Below are 16,003 nucleotides of genomic sequence, written 5' to 3' on the forward strand. Positions count from 1 at the left end.
AAGACCTTGGTATTCCCGACTGAGACCAATACCAATTATGTTGAGATGGTGCCCCAGAAATCCCTGTACATGAGGGCTTTCACTCTGTGCATGAATGTGGCCACAGAGCTCAGAGGAAGCCGCGAGGTCACTCTTTGCGTACCGGACTGTGCACGAGGATGAGCTGAATGTGGCGTGAACTGGACGGCAGGTAGACACTCTGACAGCCAACAATATGCCGATATTCTGCATTTAAGATAGTATTAAGGATTTATGATCATATTTTTTGATCACATTCCATTATATTAAGATATTACTTATACTACCGTTTCTACAACAAAGGCTACTACTAACAATATATAACTAAACTAACTGCTATAAACAGATGCCAAAACTAACAATACTGCTACAACTACTGCTGCTATTCTAATGCTTTTCTTTGCCAGACAGGCAGGTATGAATATTACATGAATCTTGAATGTCCAGCAACAATTGAAAACAATGGTAAAGATAGTAACTTGAACAAACAGACAAGTTAACAAAGGAAGTGGACCGATACATTTAGTGGCTGATGAGGGAATGAGGTGCAGGTGGTGGGTTTACCTCATTTCACTGAAACCAACCTGGCTTTGTATTTCCTTTGTCTTTTAACCCTGATGTATTTTTAAGTTGTGTCCCTCTGAAACTGTTTTGAAATATGCATACAAATGAATTTTATATGTGTGTGTTTAGATTGTCCCTCTACCTGAGTGGAAGTGGACACGGGGTTCTCTTCAAAGTCCCTGAGCTCGGTGCTCTGCAGACCCACCTCTGCGTCACCTGGGACTCCAGTTCAGGTGCGACTGCCCTCTTCATGGACGGGAAGAAAAGCTGACCAAAATTTACAAGAAAGGTCACACTGTCCGCTCCGGAGGCAAGGTTCTCCTCGGACAAGATCCGGATGCTTATCTGGGGGGTTTTGATGCCAGGCAGAGTTTTGTTGGGGAGATCTGTGATGTTAATTTGTGGGACTCTGTCCTCTCAGACAGCACGATCCAAGACATGTTCTCAGGGAAGAGAGTGACCAGAGGAAATGTTTTCGACTGGGAAACCACTCAGCTCAGAATGAATGGGCAGGTACAAGTTCTTAATCGTGAGCTGTAGCTATAATGCTAAGACACGACATGCTGCAATAACGTAGGCTATGTCATAATGTTAAGTAAGGCAATATAAAGCTCTGTGTTTGGTCTATGCACCAATGTCATTGGCAACAATAAAAATATATGCATGGCAATGCTTGTTGTAGTGGAATATAATGTTGCATGTTCGTGCATCGAATGGTGCCAAGGTTGTTGTTTTTTTAATAATTGCAGTTTAAGAATCAATTGGCTAGCTACCTTAGATACATCTAGATATCTTTAAAAACAAATACATACATACATACATACATACATACATACAAGCAGGCTGGGGTTTGAGGCTAGCAGGCTTAGCAATCTCACACTGGGGGGGCAGAGCAGAGTTTTGACACAGTCTCTAAATCAAGAGTCTTTCTCCACCGGGAGGAGGCCACGAGCAGAGCCATCTCGGGGTCGGTCCCCCACATGACTGAGAGCAGTTTGAAAAACTGTGGCTCCTCTGCTGCTAGCCTCCTTGGGCACCCTAATTCCTCCCAAGTGCTGGGCAACTTAACTATGTCCGCTGGGTCCATGTTTGGTCGGGTCATTCTGTCACGGTTTGGTGGTGAAGGCAGGGTTGAGCAGGTTGGAGGACCCAAATGAAGGACGCAAGGCAAAGGAGGTACAGTTCAAGGGGTTTTAATAAACAAACAAAGGCGAGCACACTTACAAACTGAGTGGCTGATGACAGAGTCCAAAAACAAAGTAATCCAAACGAGAAAACCAGAATCCAAAATAAGTAGGAAACAGGGAGACGCGACGAGTAGGAAGGCAACACACTGTAAAACTGGGTGACAATAAACAATGACCCAACAAAGACAAGACAGAGCGGGAGCAACACAGGTGAAAGACATGAGGCTAACGAGGCACAGGTAGGCAGAGAGAGAGAGAGAGAGCAGAGGGGAAAACAGAGACAGACATGCAGAGGGATCACTGGGGTAACAGACATGACAAGACTAAACACAAAAGTGCAAAACACCGCATGGCAGACAGGCAGAGTGTGACATGGAGCAGCTCTCATTTCTAGAAATCTAGGCATGTTTATTAGTTGAGTTGCAGGCTTGCACGGTTCTCTGCTCTTCCTTTTCAGCAGTTACCCACCCAAAACCCCATACTATCCGTATCTGTCACCCAACGACTTAAATTAGTCAAATCAAAAGTAAAAAGAAGAGGAGCTGTGCACAAAAACCTAATAAAAATGAGCACTTCATCTTGCATCTACAGCTGTACTAGTAAACAAATAAATATCAGATTATCATTTTGATCTGTTTTCTCCTACTGACACCTGCAGGGTCATGAAGAATTTGTCTAAATGAATGCACTTCCCCCAGTCATATTCATACTCTGACGAGGAGGTGGAGTAGGAGCTATCTTCGACTCAAACCTATTAATCAACGCTAAATTATAACTTATTCCAAAGCCTTGTTATGGCTATTACACCATATTACAACATTACAACATTTCAACCCTCTTTCATCACAAAAGGTATCTTACAATTACTTTGCTATGGTCAAATGAGGTCTCAGGAGTCGGCCTTGGGACCCATTTTTTTCCTTTTAAATGCTTCCTCTTGGACACAATATTCAGAAACATGGTGTCTCTTTTTGTGTTTATGCTGATGACACACAGTGTACTTGCCTGTCAGATCCACAGACCCTGGAATTTCTCTTACTGACTGCCTCTGTGATGTCCAAAAATTGGATGTAAAATACTTTCCTCCAGCAAATACTGCCATCTGCTGCTTCCCTAGTGGATCATAAACATTAGAGAGCCTTTCCTGATTTAAGTCAAATTTATTTATTATTCATTTTTCTGTATTTAATTTCTTAAGTGTTTTCTTGCTCTTATTATTTGTTGTATGTGTGTTTTATTCTTTGCACTTTAGTGTACTGATTTAAAAAGTGCTCTACATCTGCAACTGCATCTTATAGATATGGCTTTAAAGGTGACCTAGTACACTGCATTTCTAGCTCTATATTGTAGTTATGTGACTCATGTGGTAGCTTTGCATGATTCGAGGTTTAAAAGAAAATATTTCTACCTTATACTGGCCCTTCATGCAGAGCCTCATTTCAGCCTCTCTCTGAAACAAGCTGCAGATGCTCCAGTTGTTGGGAGCCTGGTCGACTTACAGTTTCAAAAGACTGTCGCGGTGTCCTGTTCTGAGTGGTATAGACAGACTAAGCGTAGCAGATCCCAGGCAGATGGTGCTGCACGCAAATGACCATTGTAACATCATAGATACTGCATGACAGAAAATATGGAAAAGCAGTCTTGTCAGTCAGGATACCTGCGGGGTCTTAAAAGTATTTAAAAAGTCTTAAATTTCATATTCTAAAAATAAGGCCTTAAAAGTCTTAAATTTCATTACCAAAGTATTAAATTTCGTTTACCAAGGTCTTAAATTTTTTCTTGTCTTTTTGTAGTAATTAATTAATGCCTTAACGTCATGAATACTTTGTGTGTGTGAGACTTCATAACATACTCCGTGGCGTGTGTTCGCGGCGCAACAGCTCTGGCATCCAGCTCTGCACGAATCAGTCAGTTGTTAGAAAAGAAAAGAAAAGGTCTCTGACGTGCTACTAACGTTAGCTCGACGAGTCAGAATGGGCAAGTGTCTGAAATTCAGAAAGCCAGTGATACGTACAAGTTGGCGGGCGAATTGCCTTCAAGCCAATATAATAACTATATTTCAAGCAGACTTTAGATGCTTTAGAAAAACAGAACAGGATGAATAGTCACTGAAGCAATTGGCATATTATATTAGTTTACCTTATCTAGCCACAGTGTAACTCATACCACACAATTTGTTTGTATTTTTGATTTCACCCCTTAAGAGTTAGTGCAAAAATATTGTATTCATTTCATAGGTGTCATTTACACTGTGGATACTGGGGACATGTCTCCATCACTTTTTTAAAAGCATTAAATATGTTCTGAAAATGGCTTGCAACAAGAAATGTTAAAAAAACAAATGAAAATACTTTGAGAAAGGTTTATTTGCATAATAAAAAATGCATGCAATAAAGATAAAAGAAACAAATGTGCATTATTCAAAAAAGTTGAAGCTACAAAAATCTGAATCACTTTATTTAAATAAAGACAATTCAATCATAAATTGCTGCAGAAAATCTCTCCAGAATGCAGGAAGTGTTTAGTGCTCCAAATTTTCTAGGGGACCCCCAGACCCCCATTTAAATATATCAGCATTGAGTATTTCAAATAGTGTTAAAATATATATATATCTAATATATCTCGAGAACCCAATATTGTGAATTGTGCATGTGAGCTAGGTGTATCGTCACCCCTCTGAACCCTTAGGTCCCCACCACTTTTCAACACAAAGTGACGTCCTTGATTTTATCTTATGAAAGTAAAAACACACCCCAAGCTATAGTGTGTTAAATATGAATGTATTATAACAAAATTTATAATATATAATATAATAAAATTTACTAAAATGTATTAAATTCATGTAACTTCGTAAATAATTTTCTCTGGCTTAAAATTAATACAGATTTTCCCTTAAACGGCAGTGAAGTTGGTTAAATTTCATCCTAGGTGGTATTAAAAACGTCTTAAAAGTCTTAAATTTAACTTGGGCTGTCAGTGTCAGTGTTGTCTTCATCAGCGCTTCAGTCAGGTCTGTCAGCCTCAGGATGGGTACGAATGTTTCACATATGGTTGCTGTGCTCTGGAACCTGCAAGTCACCGATAATGCTATCCATTGCAACAAAAAATATTTTGTTGCTGAATGCATTTACCCACACAGTGAGAAGGATGATTGCATCAAAGATCTTGAAATAATTCTTCAGACTTAGCTTCACTTGTCACATGCATTCTAGTGCCACAATGATCGAGGGTAAGTTTTGCCTGTTTTACCACCAAGCAATATATTTCACTGCTTATTTCAGGGACTCTATCAGTTACTTCACATAATTGAGTGAGATAGTCACCATCAGTATCAGGAGGTCTGTAGCAGCCACCACTTTTACTTTCAAGTGGGGTAAATGAACCTGAACCCACAATGCTTCTACATCAATAAGCATAAGATCAGAACATAGTTTAATTGGAAGATGGTTTTGTACAAAACCCCACCACCATGTATATTTCTGTCCCTCCTAAAGTGTGAGAAACCATTAACCCGTAAGTCAGAGTTCTGAATAGATGGATCTAAATGAGTCTCAGATACAGCCAGTATATGAATAGAATAAGCAAGCACCAGATTGTTCAAGTAATGCAACTTGTTGTTTATGCTAAAGATATTCACATGTGCAATTACCAAGCCTTTATTTGGAAGATTTAAAGGGCACAATGTTATTATTAGTGATGAGAAACAGCCTTAGTCCTAAAGCCCGACTTGCATAGTTAGGAACTATTTCTGGGTTTGATGATCAGCTTGTCATAACTCAACACTGCAAAATCCCCCCTCTCCCAGGAAGCACACATTTTAAAAACTAGTATCGTATAATCATTCAATCGTATGTAGTAAGATTGAACGGGATTGACAGGTGTCTCAGCATCACATGAAGCATTAACAGGTGTAAATGAGGTGGTGATTATGCCTTTAAAAGTGGCAGAGGTACGTAAAGTAGAGGGTTTTATTGTTTTATTAACAGCCATGCTGCTTGTCAAAGTCTGGTGATATTCTGCAGTTCAAACCCCTAAAAAGACCTAAATCAACAATGAACAATATTGTCATTTGAAAAGGGGGAGCTGGTTTAGTCTGAGGCCGTTTGGATCTTTCAGAGAATCGATCAGAGAATGGACCTTTAGGGCCACAAGTTTTCAGCCCCTGAACTGGGAAACAACACAGCTCAAATAAATGGGAAGGTAGAGGTTGTTAATTGTGAGCTGTAGCTATAATGCTAACACACATGACATCCTGCAATAATAATGGTGCCAAGATTGTTGTGCATTTAAAAAAAAAAAATTGCAGTTAAAAATAATAAATTATATTATAATATATATAAAATATTTAAGTGGTTATTTCAAATGCCAAACATTTGAAATCATTAGGATGTATAATCTACAACATATTCTGTCACTTGGTTTCATTAAAATGGTCATAATTTTAATTAACACCAAGGGCAGTGCTGAGGGTGCAGCTGGGTGTACACTTGACAAATAGTTTGTCAGGGTCAAGTAAATGCACTGTGAGCCGCCGGTTGCAATTTGCAACCAGGGTTGGGAGGGTACTTTAAAAATGTAATCCGGTACAATTACCAATTACTTGTTAAAAAATGGAATCAGTAATGTAATCCAAGTACCAAAAAATAAAAGTAATGTAACCTGATTACGTTTAGTTACTTTTGGATTACTTAAAGACAAAGAGTATCAAAGATGCGTTGTCTGCTCAGTGCATTTTTAGAGAAAAATACAATTAAAATATCCCATTCCCATGACAAATTCGTGATTTCCTGGAAAACTATTTTAAAATTTTGATGAATCATCCTGCACTGGTGGGGCTGAAATCATGGTGTCCAATGAAAAGCTTTCTTTGTTTTTATGACCCTGCTGAAAATTAGTGTTTCTAGAACCAGGCACCACTGATTACTACGGAAGCCCTAAACGGCCATTGATTCAAATATTTTTTACTCCGTTTTCCCGTGATAACGGGATAATTATCTCGTGATCTCGAGATAACGAACTATAGCTGAATACAGGGGTCGGCTGGTGCCTTTCTTTATGATAATTTTGTAGCAATTTGTGAATCAGTAGTTTGCTGAATTGGTAGAGCCCAGGACTTACATCCTAAGGATTGCTGGTTTGACTCCCACTTTCAGCAAATTTTTTATTCTTCTTTGTGTTTTTAGTCATTCTCTTTTCAAAAAAGTTGTTATGAAGAGATTCAGGGGAATCTAGTCCCACATTTCCCGACGGCTATTTCAAAGGTTCTGAAATAACCGTCAGGAAATGTGTAGTTAAATGGATTTCCCTAAATGAGAAGTGGATGAATTTCCTCTGCCTGGGAATGATGGGGAAATGAAAAGTCCATAGGTTGATGAATGTGGACCAATGGCTGGGATGCGAACACTCCAGCACGTGCTTAATTGTGAGCATGTGAATCAGTCGTCAGCTTAGGGCTTCCGTAGTTTATTGTACGAAAGCACAACTTTATTCACTGATTTTGTTGAAACTGGATCATATTTGATGGAAAATATTATCTGGTTTTCTCTCTGATGTTCCCCTGCTCCTCTGCCTTAATTCTGGCGGAGTTTCATGATGGACACACGGCTTTAACTTACTTGTTGCTGTAGCAACTCTGCTAACTGCTAACTAGCTGCCATTAATTAGCTCAGTTAAAGTTACTGGTCAAATATGGTTACTATGCCCGTAATGTGAAGTCAGAGCACCAGAGTGTGCATTTAAGGTTTACACCTTTACTGAAGCACTGGAGGTTTTCAGGGCAGGGGGGGGACCCGGCGGGGAATGATTGCGGAGAGCGTCGCTGGGTGAGCGGGCAACAAAACTGCGCTCAGCAGCCTCCCAGTGAACACAACACGAGCAGGATCGAACACAGCCTCATTAGCTGACTCAGCCCCGGGGTGACAAGAGCCAAACTGAGTTCCCAGTGGTCAGACTGGCCTCCGTGGTAATCGGACCTGTAATCTGATTACGTCTTTATTTTCTGTTCTGTAACGGAATACAGTTACTTTATTTTTGTATCCTGATTACATAACGCTGTTACATGTAATCCGTTACTCCCCAACCCTGTTTGCAACCCTCACCGCTAGATACCTCTAAAACTTACACACTGAACCTTTAAGTTAATCTATGGAGTCTTAAACTATCAAGACTCCATCTCTCATCGCCCCATGCAGTGGTGTTCAAATAATCATCTTCAGGTGAATGTTGCATAGACAAAAGAAATGTTTTAAATTAAACACCCAACTCTAACAGCACAGCCCATATTGTCACCCCCAACCCTACATGCATCAGTATGTAGCTGTTGAAATGGTGGAGTGCTTCAGATACCTTGGACTCACTCTGGACAATAAACAGAATTTGATCAACATAACACTGACACTTTCAAATGCTGCCAACAAAGACTCTCTGCCATCCGTAAACTTAAATCTCTTTCGGTTGCTCCCCACCTTCTACTGCTACTCTACAAAAGCATAGTTCATCTGTTATTTCAACATACTCACTGTGACCAACAAGAACAAATTTACACGCATCACAAATAATGCCTCTAAAATAATTGGTCTCCCCACCCTCAACCTCTCTAACCTCAATGGGAAAGCCATTTTATGGAAAGCACTCTCAACACATTTTCCACTCTGCTACCATCAGGACGTAGATATAGATCCCTGGAGTTTTATCCTGTCTGCCATAACACTACTCAACAAGAGTACTTGCTAAGTAAAAGGTATGTTTTGGTTTGGGAGTCAATTTGTGTATAAATTATACAGCACGCTGTATGTGTTGATGTTGTGTATATGTGAGGCAATGTACGTATAGATGGTGGAAACCAATTTCCTGGAAAGGACAATAAAGAATCTAATCTAATCTAAAAGTACTAATACAACACTGTAAAAGTACTCTATTTCAAGTGAAAGTACTGCATTGACAATGTTACTTCAGTTAAGGTAAGTATAATGAGGAAAATGTACTTAAAGTATTAAAAGAAAAGTTCTCAAAGCAGAAAAATGTCCCCTGTGATTATATTCTATCATTAGATTATGATTCTTATTATGATACTTATGCATTAATAAAAGCAGGATTTTACTGTTGTAGTTGGTTAAGGTGGTGGAGTATGGAGCTAAATCAGGGCCAAATGTTTTAATTAAAAAAAGTTTTGGTCAACTTCAACTTGAAAAATACAACCGTGTATTCAAAATAAGTGTTTCAGTGTTTTGTTTTTAGTTTAAATAAAATGTTAATTCTGGAATTATTTTGAATAAATTATCAATTTTCATTTTTCACTTTTTAACATTTTGATATCCTGCCTACAGGGTTGCGGGGTCTGGAGCCAATCCCAGCTGGCATCGGGCGAAAGGGGGGTACACCCTGGACATGTCGCCAGTCCATCGCAGGTAAAATTTTGATATTTGAGGACTTATTTTTTTCAGTTCCAGTTTTTATGTTTTCAGAATCAAAGCATTTTTTACACCTTCAAATCTTATGTTTTCAGTCTCAGATCCGATTTTTTCAGTTTCAGACTTTTGGCCCTGATTTGCAGAGGGGGCGTGGCTTCAACTGACACCCTAAGAAAGAAGGCAGAAGACTCTCCTCAGTCATGTTGCCTTCAGGAACTGTTGGCACTACGATAACTATGACTCAGTGCAGTCTATCCGCCATACATGACACTGGCATTAAACAAACTGATGCCATGACTGAGTTTGGTTTAAAAAGCTGTTATGGACAACACATGACACCAAATTGTGCAGTTCAGCAGTGACATTTTGAGAATGGACTACCACAAACTACCATAAGCGCACCGCAGTATTCACTCGTCATGGCGTCCAGCGCACAAGTAAGATTTGAAAGATATGAGCCCTTTTGAATAGATACTTTGGGACAGTATCCCACATTATAATTTTTTTATATCATAGGGACACATAAAGGGACAACTGGACAAGCTGGAAATCAAGCATCTCTAGGATTAGCATGAGCTAGCTTCACACTGCTAGCTGTGGCCCAAAAAGCAGCAGGTGGTCCAGTGGATAGCACTATGGCCTTACAGCAAGAAGGTGTGTTCAAACCCCAGTTGCCCCAGCCTTTGTGTGTGGAGTTTGCATATTCTCCTTGTGTCTGTGTGGGTTTCCATCAAAAACACATTAGGTTTCTTCAGACACTGACATAGATCTGGAGTTGGTCCCTGGGCTGCTCCCCTGAGGCTCTGGATAGAGCCCTCACCTCTCCTTTCCCAGGCCTTCTGTTTGGGGAATGATTTTATCTAGTGATCACCACAATCAACACATTTGCTGATGCATGATGTCACTGATGACGTATATCCTCAAGGTTTATGTGGCTCTCCTAGGTGGCCTCTCTGAACATACTCCAATCCACGTTCCCAAAACAGTCCTGTATATCTGCTGTAGATTCATCTGTCCCACTTGACTGTTTTAATTGTTGGCTTGACCCTTTTAATCAGCTGGATTCCTGTCGCAACAGTTACATATATTATCAAGAAGTTTAAGGTCCTTGGAACTGTAACCAACCCCAAATTGAACAGAAGGTTAGTGCAAAAAAACCAAAGACTACCTGCCAAAAGAGATCAGGCTGAACTCAAAGGTCAAGGTATGCTTCTCACTGTCAGACAGCTGTGTAAATTAAACTGTTTCCTTGGAATGGAGCTTACTAGTTTACCTGTTTTAATATTTGAATCATATGTGCCCGTCTCAATTTTGGCGGTCCCGGATCTTGTTCCGGCAGGATCACATTACAGTCAGCAAATTTTTATTAGCTGTGATGTACTTTTATAATGAAATAAATAATTTATACTTTCAGTATTAAATTAAAAGTACACTAAAATGTCCCCTTTGACTGTTGTGCTATGTATTATATCATTATTCATGCATCAATGTAAAAGCAGGATTGTACTTCTGTTGTTGATTGATTGTTTAGATTGTAAAATTTCGTATTTGTATTGACAATCAAACTGTGTGATTTGTACTCAAGTACATTACTGAGATATGTTACTATCCACCCTTTTTTATATTTACCTTTAGTTCTGTTTGTCTGCCCTTTTGTGTACATCGATAAGATCCAGTCTTGTCTAAACAGTCAGATTCATCTGATCTTAAGTTAATAGATAGGATATAAAGGATTATAGAGGCTGTTATTTGCATCCGTGTGTTGTAATGAGGAGGAGTTCGTGGAATCACATAAAAACCCTGTTCAGGTTCTGTTTGTAGCAGGACCTTGCAGGAGCACGGTATGTACAGTTTCATTGTACTTTTATGTCTTTATATAACACTTCCTACACACAAAAAACACTGACACGGCATATAATTTAAAATTACGTGAAAATGTGTGAAAGTTCAAAAGTAAATTGTCTTATTTTCTGCAGGTTTCAAGGACAAAATGGGACTTTCAGCCATCCTTTTCCCCCTCTGTGTCACCTCCATGGTGGCCGGTGCAGTAATTATTATCTTCTTTTGAGTCTTCATATGCATATCACTGGAATCAGTATAAATTAAATGTTTAATTTTTAATTGAAGGGCATTAGTCTGCAAATTAAATGGTTAATCAATGAGTTGATGAACAACTGTCTCTATAGCTGATAAAGGTTTGTCATTTTCAAGCAAAAATGGTTAAAAGTATCTTTAGCATTTGTTTGACTTTTGGTCTGACAAAACAAGACATTTTAAAACATTACCAAGGAGCCTGGAAACTCGTAAAAGGTATTTTTGTGATGATTATAACATAAAATTTTTTGATTTAACAAAACAATTCTTCTTACATCTCTAAAACTCGCTTTAGGTGCATTTAAACACCACTACATCCCTGTATGCAGTATTTTGTGTGTAACATTAACTGGTGAAATGCAATGAATTATGTGCAGCACGATATACCTCTGGTGCTAATTAATATGTCAAACAGAGATGAACATGATTAAATGACGTTTTCTTTAGATAAGAATATGTGGACAGGAGAAGGAGAATAAATGCAGCCAAATCTGTAGATGAACAACATTTAGGCCAGCAGGTAGACAGAGAGCAGATATTTTCTTTCAGTGTCTCAAGTCAAATAACAATAATATATTTATTATATATAAATTTATATTAATAGGGATGAAATAGGAGATTTGCTGAAATGGAAACATCAGCAAATCCATACTGCAGCAAGATATAAATTCGGGTTATACATTGTTTCAGTCACAATGTTGTATTTTTAATCTCATGTAATATATTTTTTACAGTGACTACAAAACATTTCTCAGATGACGAGTTCTTAATACCGAAGCTCTTTAGTATTTGTAGTTTTATGAAATTTGCTATCAAATAGCTCTTATTGTTATTATATAACATTTAGAACTCAGACAAACATACTGATGTTGCCTGCTGTGTACATTTGTTGACAAGACATGTTTCTTGTCTCTCAGGGAGTGTTGCCGTTAAGACCTTGGTATTCCAGACTGAGACCAGTACCAGCTATGTTGAGATGGTCCCCCAGAAACCCTGGAACTGAGGGCTTTCACTCTGTGCATGAATGTGGCCTCAGAGCTCAGCGGAAGGCGCGAGGTCATCCTCTTTGCTTACCGGACTAAGGACAATGATGAGCTGAATGTGTGGCGTGAACTGGACGGCAGGTAGACACTCTGACAGCCAACAACACGCTGATATTCTGCATTTAAGATTTAGTTACAAATTTGTGACCCCATTCCATTAAATTTTCCTCATTTTAATGACAAAAATATCTCATACTCCCACAGACAACATTACTACTATGACTGCTACTGCTAAACAGTACTTCTACAAACACCGCCACTACTACTACTACGACAACAATATGCTACTACTATCAATACCACTGATACTAGTACTACTGTTTACTAAAAATCTAAAAGCTTCCTGCTGATGTACAGTACTGAGCGGTCGATTCCCTGCACCTGCTGGGACAGGACAGCCCCCAACCCCCTGTTCGAAGCATCAGTCTGCAGGACAAAAGGGAGAGAGAAGTTAGGTGTAAGAGGTCCCCACAGAGGTTCTGCTTTACCCTCTCAAACGCCAGCTGGCACTTTTTTTGGACTTGGGACCTGTGCAAGCTACAATCGTTGCTGTCCTATCTACTTCTACAGTGTCGGACAACCTTGCGTCCCCGCTGAGCACAGCACGTATCCCATGTCCCTGCGGCAGGCGGAAGCTAACTGCAGGCTTGTGCTTTTTCCCTGTGTGTCTTTATTTCCACTGGCACTACATGTCATCTGTGCACATCCCTATGAACACACCTAATATCCACCCACAATGCCTCTACCAGAGCCCCCAGTCGAAACAGAAAGAAGTTGGTGGATTAGGGACTGCAGCCCAAATCCACCATTGCCTGGGTACTCCACCTGGTGTACTCCACCTTGGATCCTTACCGGACAAGGGGGAGTACGATGAGTGACATATAAATATAGACATATAAACACCTGGCATAGGTGTTCCCTCTACAGTGTCTCCAGGACCACATTTTCCCATGATGACTTACACTCACTTATGTTGCTTTGTTAAACCTTTTAAACTCTGTTTTGAAATATGCATACAATGAATTTATAGTATGTGTTTAGATTGTCCTTCTACCTGAGTGGAGACGGGGTTTTCTTCAAAGTCCCTGAGCTCGGCGCCCTGCAGACCCACCTCTGCGTCATCTGGGACTCCATTTCAGGTGCGGCGGCCCTCTTCACGGACGGGAGGAAAAGCTTGACCAAAATTTACAAGAAAGGTCACACTGTCCGGCCGGAGGCAGGGTTCTCCTCGGACAAGATCCAGATTCTTATCTGGGTGGTTTTGATGCCAAACAGAGTTTTGTTGGGGAGATCTATGATGTTAATTTGTGGGATTCTGTCCTCTCAGAGCACGATCCAAGACATGTTCTCAGGGAAGAGAGTGACAAGAGGAAATGTTTTGACTGGGAAACCACACAGCTCAAAATTTATGGGCAGGTACAAGTTCTTAATCGTGAGCTGTAGCTCTAATGCTAACACGACATGACATGCTGCAATAATGAAGGTGATGTCATAATGTCAAGTAACGCATTATAAAGCTCTGCAGTTGATGGAAGTCAATGTAGCCACATACACCTGTATGACATTCAGCTTATGAAGAGATTTGTTGATCAAAATGCAGGTCTGTGCACCAATGTCAATGACATTAATAAAAACGTATGGTGGAAAGCTTGTTGTGGTGGAAAATCAGTCACTCACTCACTCATCAACTGTTTATCCTGGGTACAGGGCTGCGGGGGGGGGGGGGGGCTAAACTACAAACCAAACAAAGAGAAACAGCCCGGGAAAGTTTTGAACATGAGCAGAAAACCTGCTTAAACACAAAAGCTATTAAAGTCGAAGAGTTAATAACTGAAATAAAATGAAATACTTTATCAATTCAATTTTATTATATAGCACCAATTCACAACAACAGTTATCTCACTGTGCTTTTCATAGAGCAGGTCTAGACCGTACTCTTTGTGCTCTTGTTTACAGAGACCAACAATTCCCATTAATTGGATCATTGAGGTGAAAAGGTGACAGGTCTGCACTTTTAAAGAGGTTACATCCAAACAAAAGACACAAAGAGGAGGGGCGACTAAATCATGTGTGTGACTCAGCAGGGATTTCATTAAATGAGAAAGTTGATATACAGGAGAATAAATATTTAAAAGCAATTGCCACAGAATGCCTGATAGTCTTACAGCTTTATATATATATTTTAATTACATTTTATGTAATAGTCACCTACTGCCTAAATTTCGTGTTTCTCTTTATATAATAAAAACAGTCTCTGTTTGAAACAAAGTTTCTGGGGTAACATTCCCAGATCCCAGGTAAGTATGCTGATCACACTTATCCTTATTGACCATGATTATTATCTTGATATTCATAAGTTGCTGCTGAGCTTTTTACACTCAAGAAACAGAGTTGATTGACAGGGTTCCAGCAGCACATTTTTGCCATGGGGCTCTGACCTTTTAAAAAAATTTTAAAGAAAAACATTTTCAAAATGTATTAGGAAAAAATCGAACAACAATTATAATTTACTTTAATATTTTAAATTATTACAATTAACTTATTTATACTTAAAATAACTAGTATTTGCAGTCATTCAACGATTTTTCTACCAGGCCAGAAAAAACACTATGGTGCAATTGATTTTTATCTTATATTGAATGGCAACTCAGATGTTGTGACAAATGATAAATACCAATGTCCAACATGCATAGTAATATATCATTATCTTCACACTATGGTAAATTGAATAGCCTATAAAAACCTTGAGTGTTTTAACGTCCTCTTGTGGACTTGAGAAACTTTCTCTGTGACAGATATGTGTAGAAGTTGTATTCATTACAACACAAACTGCAACTTAGTCGTCTACGAAAAAGTTGTTGTGTTGATCACTGGCGACAGGCACGGACGGGGTTCGAACCCGCGATCTCGGTTTACGAGACCGACGCCTTACCACTTGGCCACCGCGCCTGGCAATGTAAATGGGGCACTTTATACCATTTTATAGTAAAACCTGTTACTGTTAAAGGATTAAATTATGAAAATATTATATAAGACATGTTATTTACCTTCTGTTTAAACTGTAAATCTATCTATCTGTCCAGGGGAAGGATAGTTTTCCAAACTCCATTCAAAAATATACTGTTATTATGACGCTTTGATTCCAGCTGCAGACAGATTAACGTTAATTTAATAAGTTCTTTTAATGATTATATTGCTCGACAGCACTCTGACATTCAGCAAAACCTATAGGCTACACCTAAGGCACGATTCCATCCCTTTTGGAAAGGGTTCTTGTGTCAGCTGACGTTATGTTTCTTGTCGACCGGATTGACAATCACAGGCTTAAATTGGAGCTGATGACATGTGAACCCATTAAAATGAAAATGCACCATGACAGAATTATGCTAGGCCGAATGTCCCATAAGACTGCCTTGGTTATTGTGAAATGTTAGGTAAGGTTTTATTAAGCCTGTGCTTGTGGGTGGTGAAGTCATTAAATACCGCAAAAGTCGATATGAAGTTTGGCGCAGCTCTGTCCCCATACGGCAGAGAAGGCGATCTGTCCGAGAACACACCCGGAAGTAACCAAAGTCGTCACAGCAGATGGGATTTCAATCTGTCCCTGAAACAGAAACATGGCAGCTACATTATGTCATACAATGATGTGAAACCTGTATGGTTATGCATCAGGTATTGCGAAGATTGT

General features: G+C 39.4%; 1 non-coding gene and 1 pseudogene across 1 annotated transcript; one reads left to right on the forward strand and one right to left on the reverse strand.

Moving 5' to 3' along the window:
• Positions 1 to 167: 167 nt before the first annotated feature.
• LOC119884820 lies at positions 168 to 13,731 on the forward strand (annotated as a pseudogene).
• Positions 13,732 to 15,193: 1,462 nt separating this feature from the next.
• trnat-cgu lies at positions 15,194 to 15,264 on the reverse strand. Its single transcript has one exon. It is a non-coding gene; the product is annotated as a tRNA-Thr (tRNA).
• Positions 15,265 to 16,003: the final 739 nt, after the last annotated feature.

This window comes from Micropterus salmoides, unplaced genomic scaffold, assembly GCF_014851395.1.
Source record: "Micropterus salmoides isolate LMB-PRFRI ecotype aquatic unplaced genomic scaffold, ASM1485139v1 Ms_hic_scaffold_3694, whole genome shotgun sequence".
In the NCBI taxonomy this organism is placed as follows: domain Eukaryota; kingdom Metazoa; phylum Chordata; class Actinopteri; order Centrarchiformes; family Centrarchidae; genus Micropterus; species Micropterus salmoides.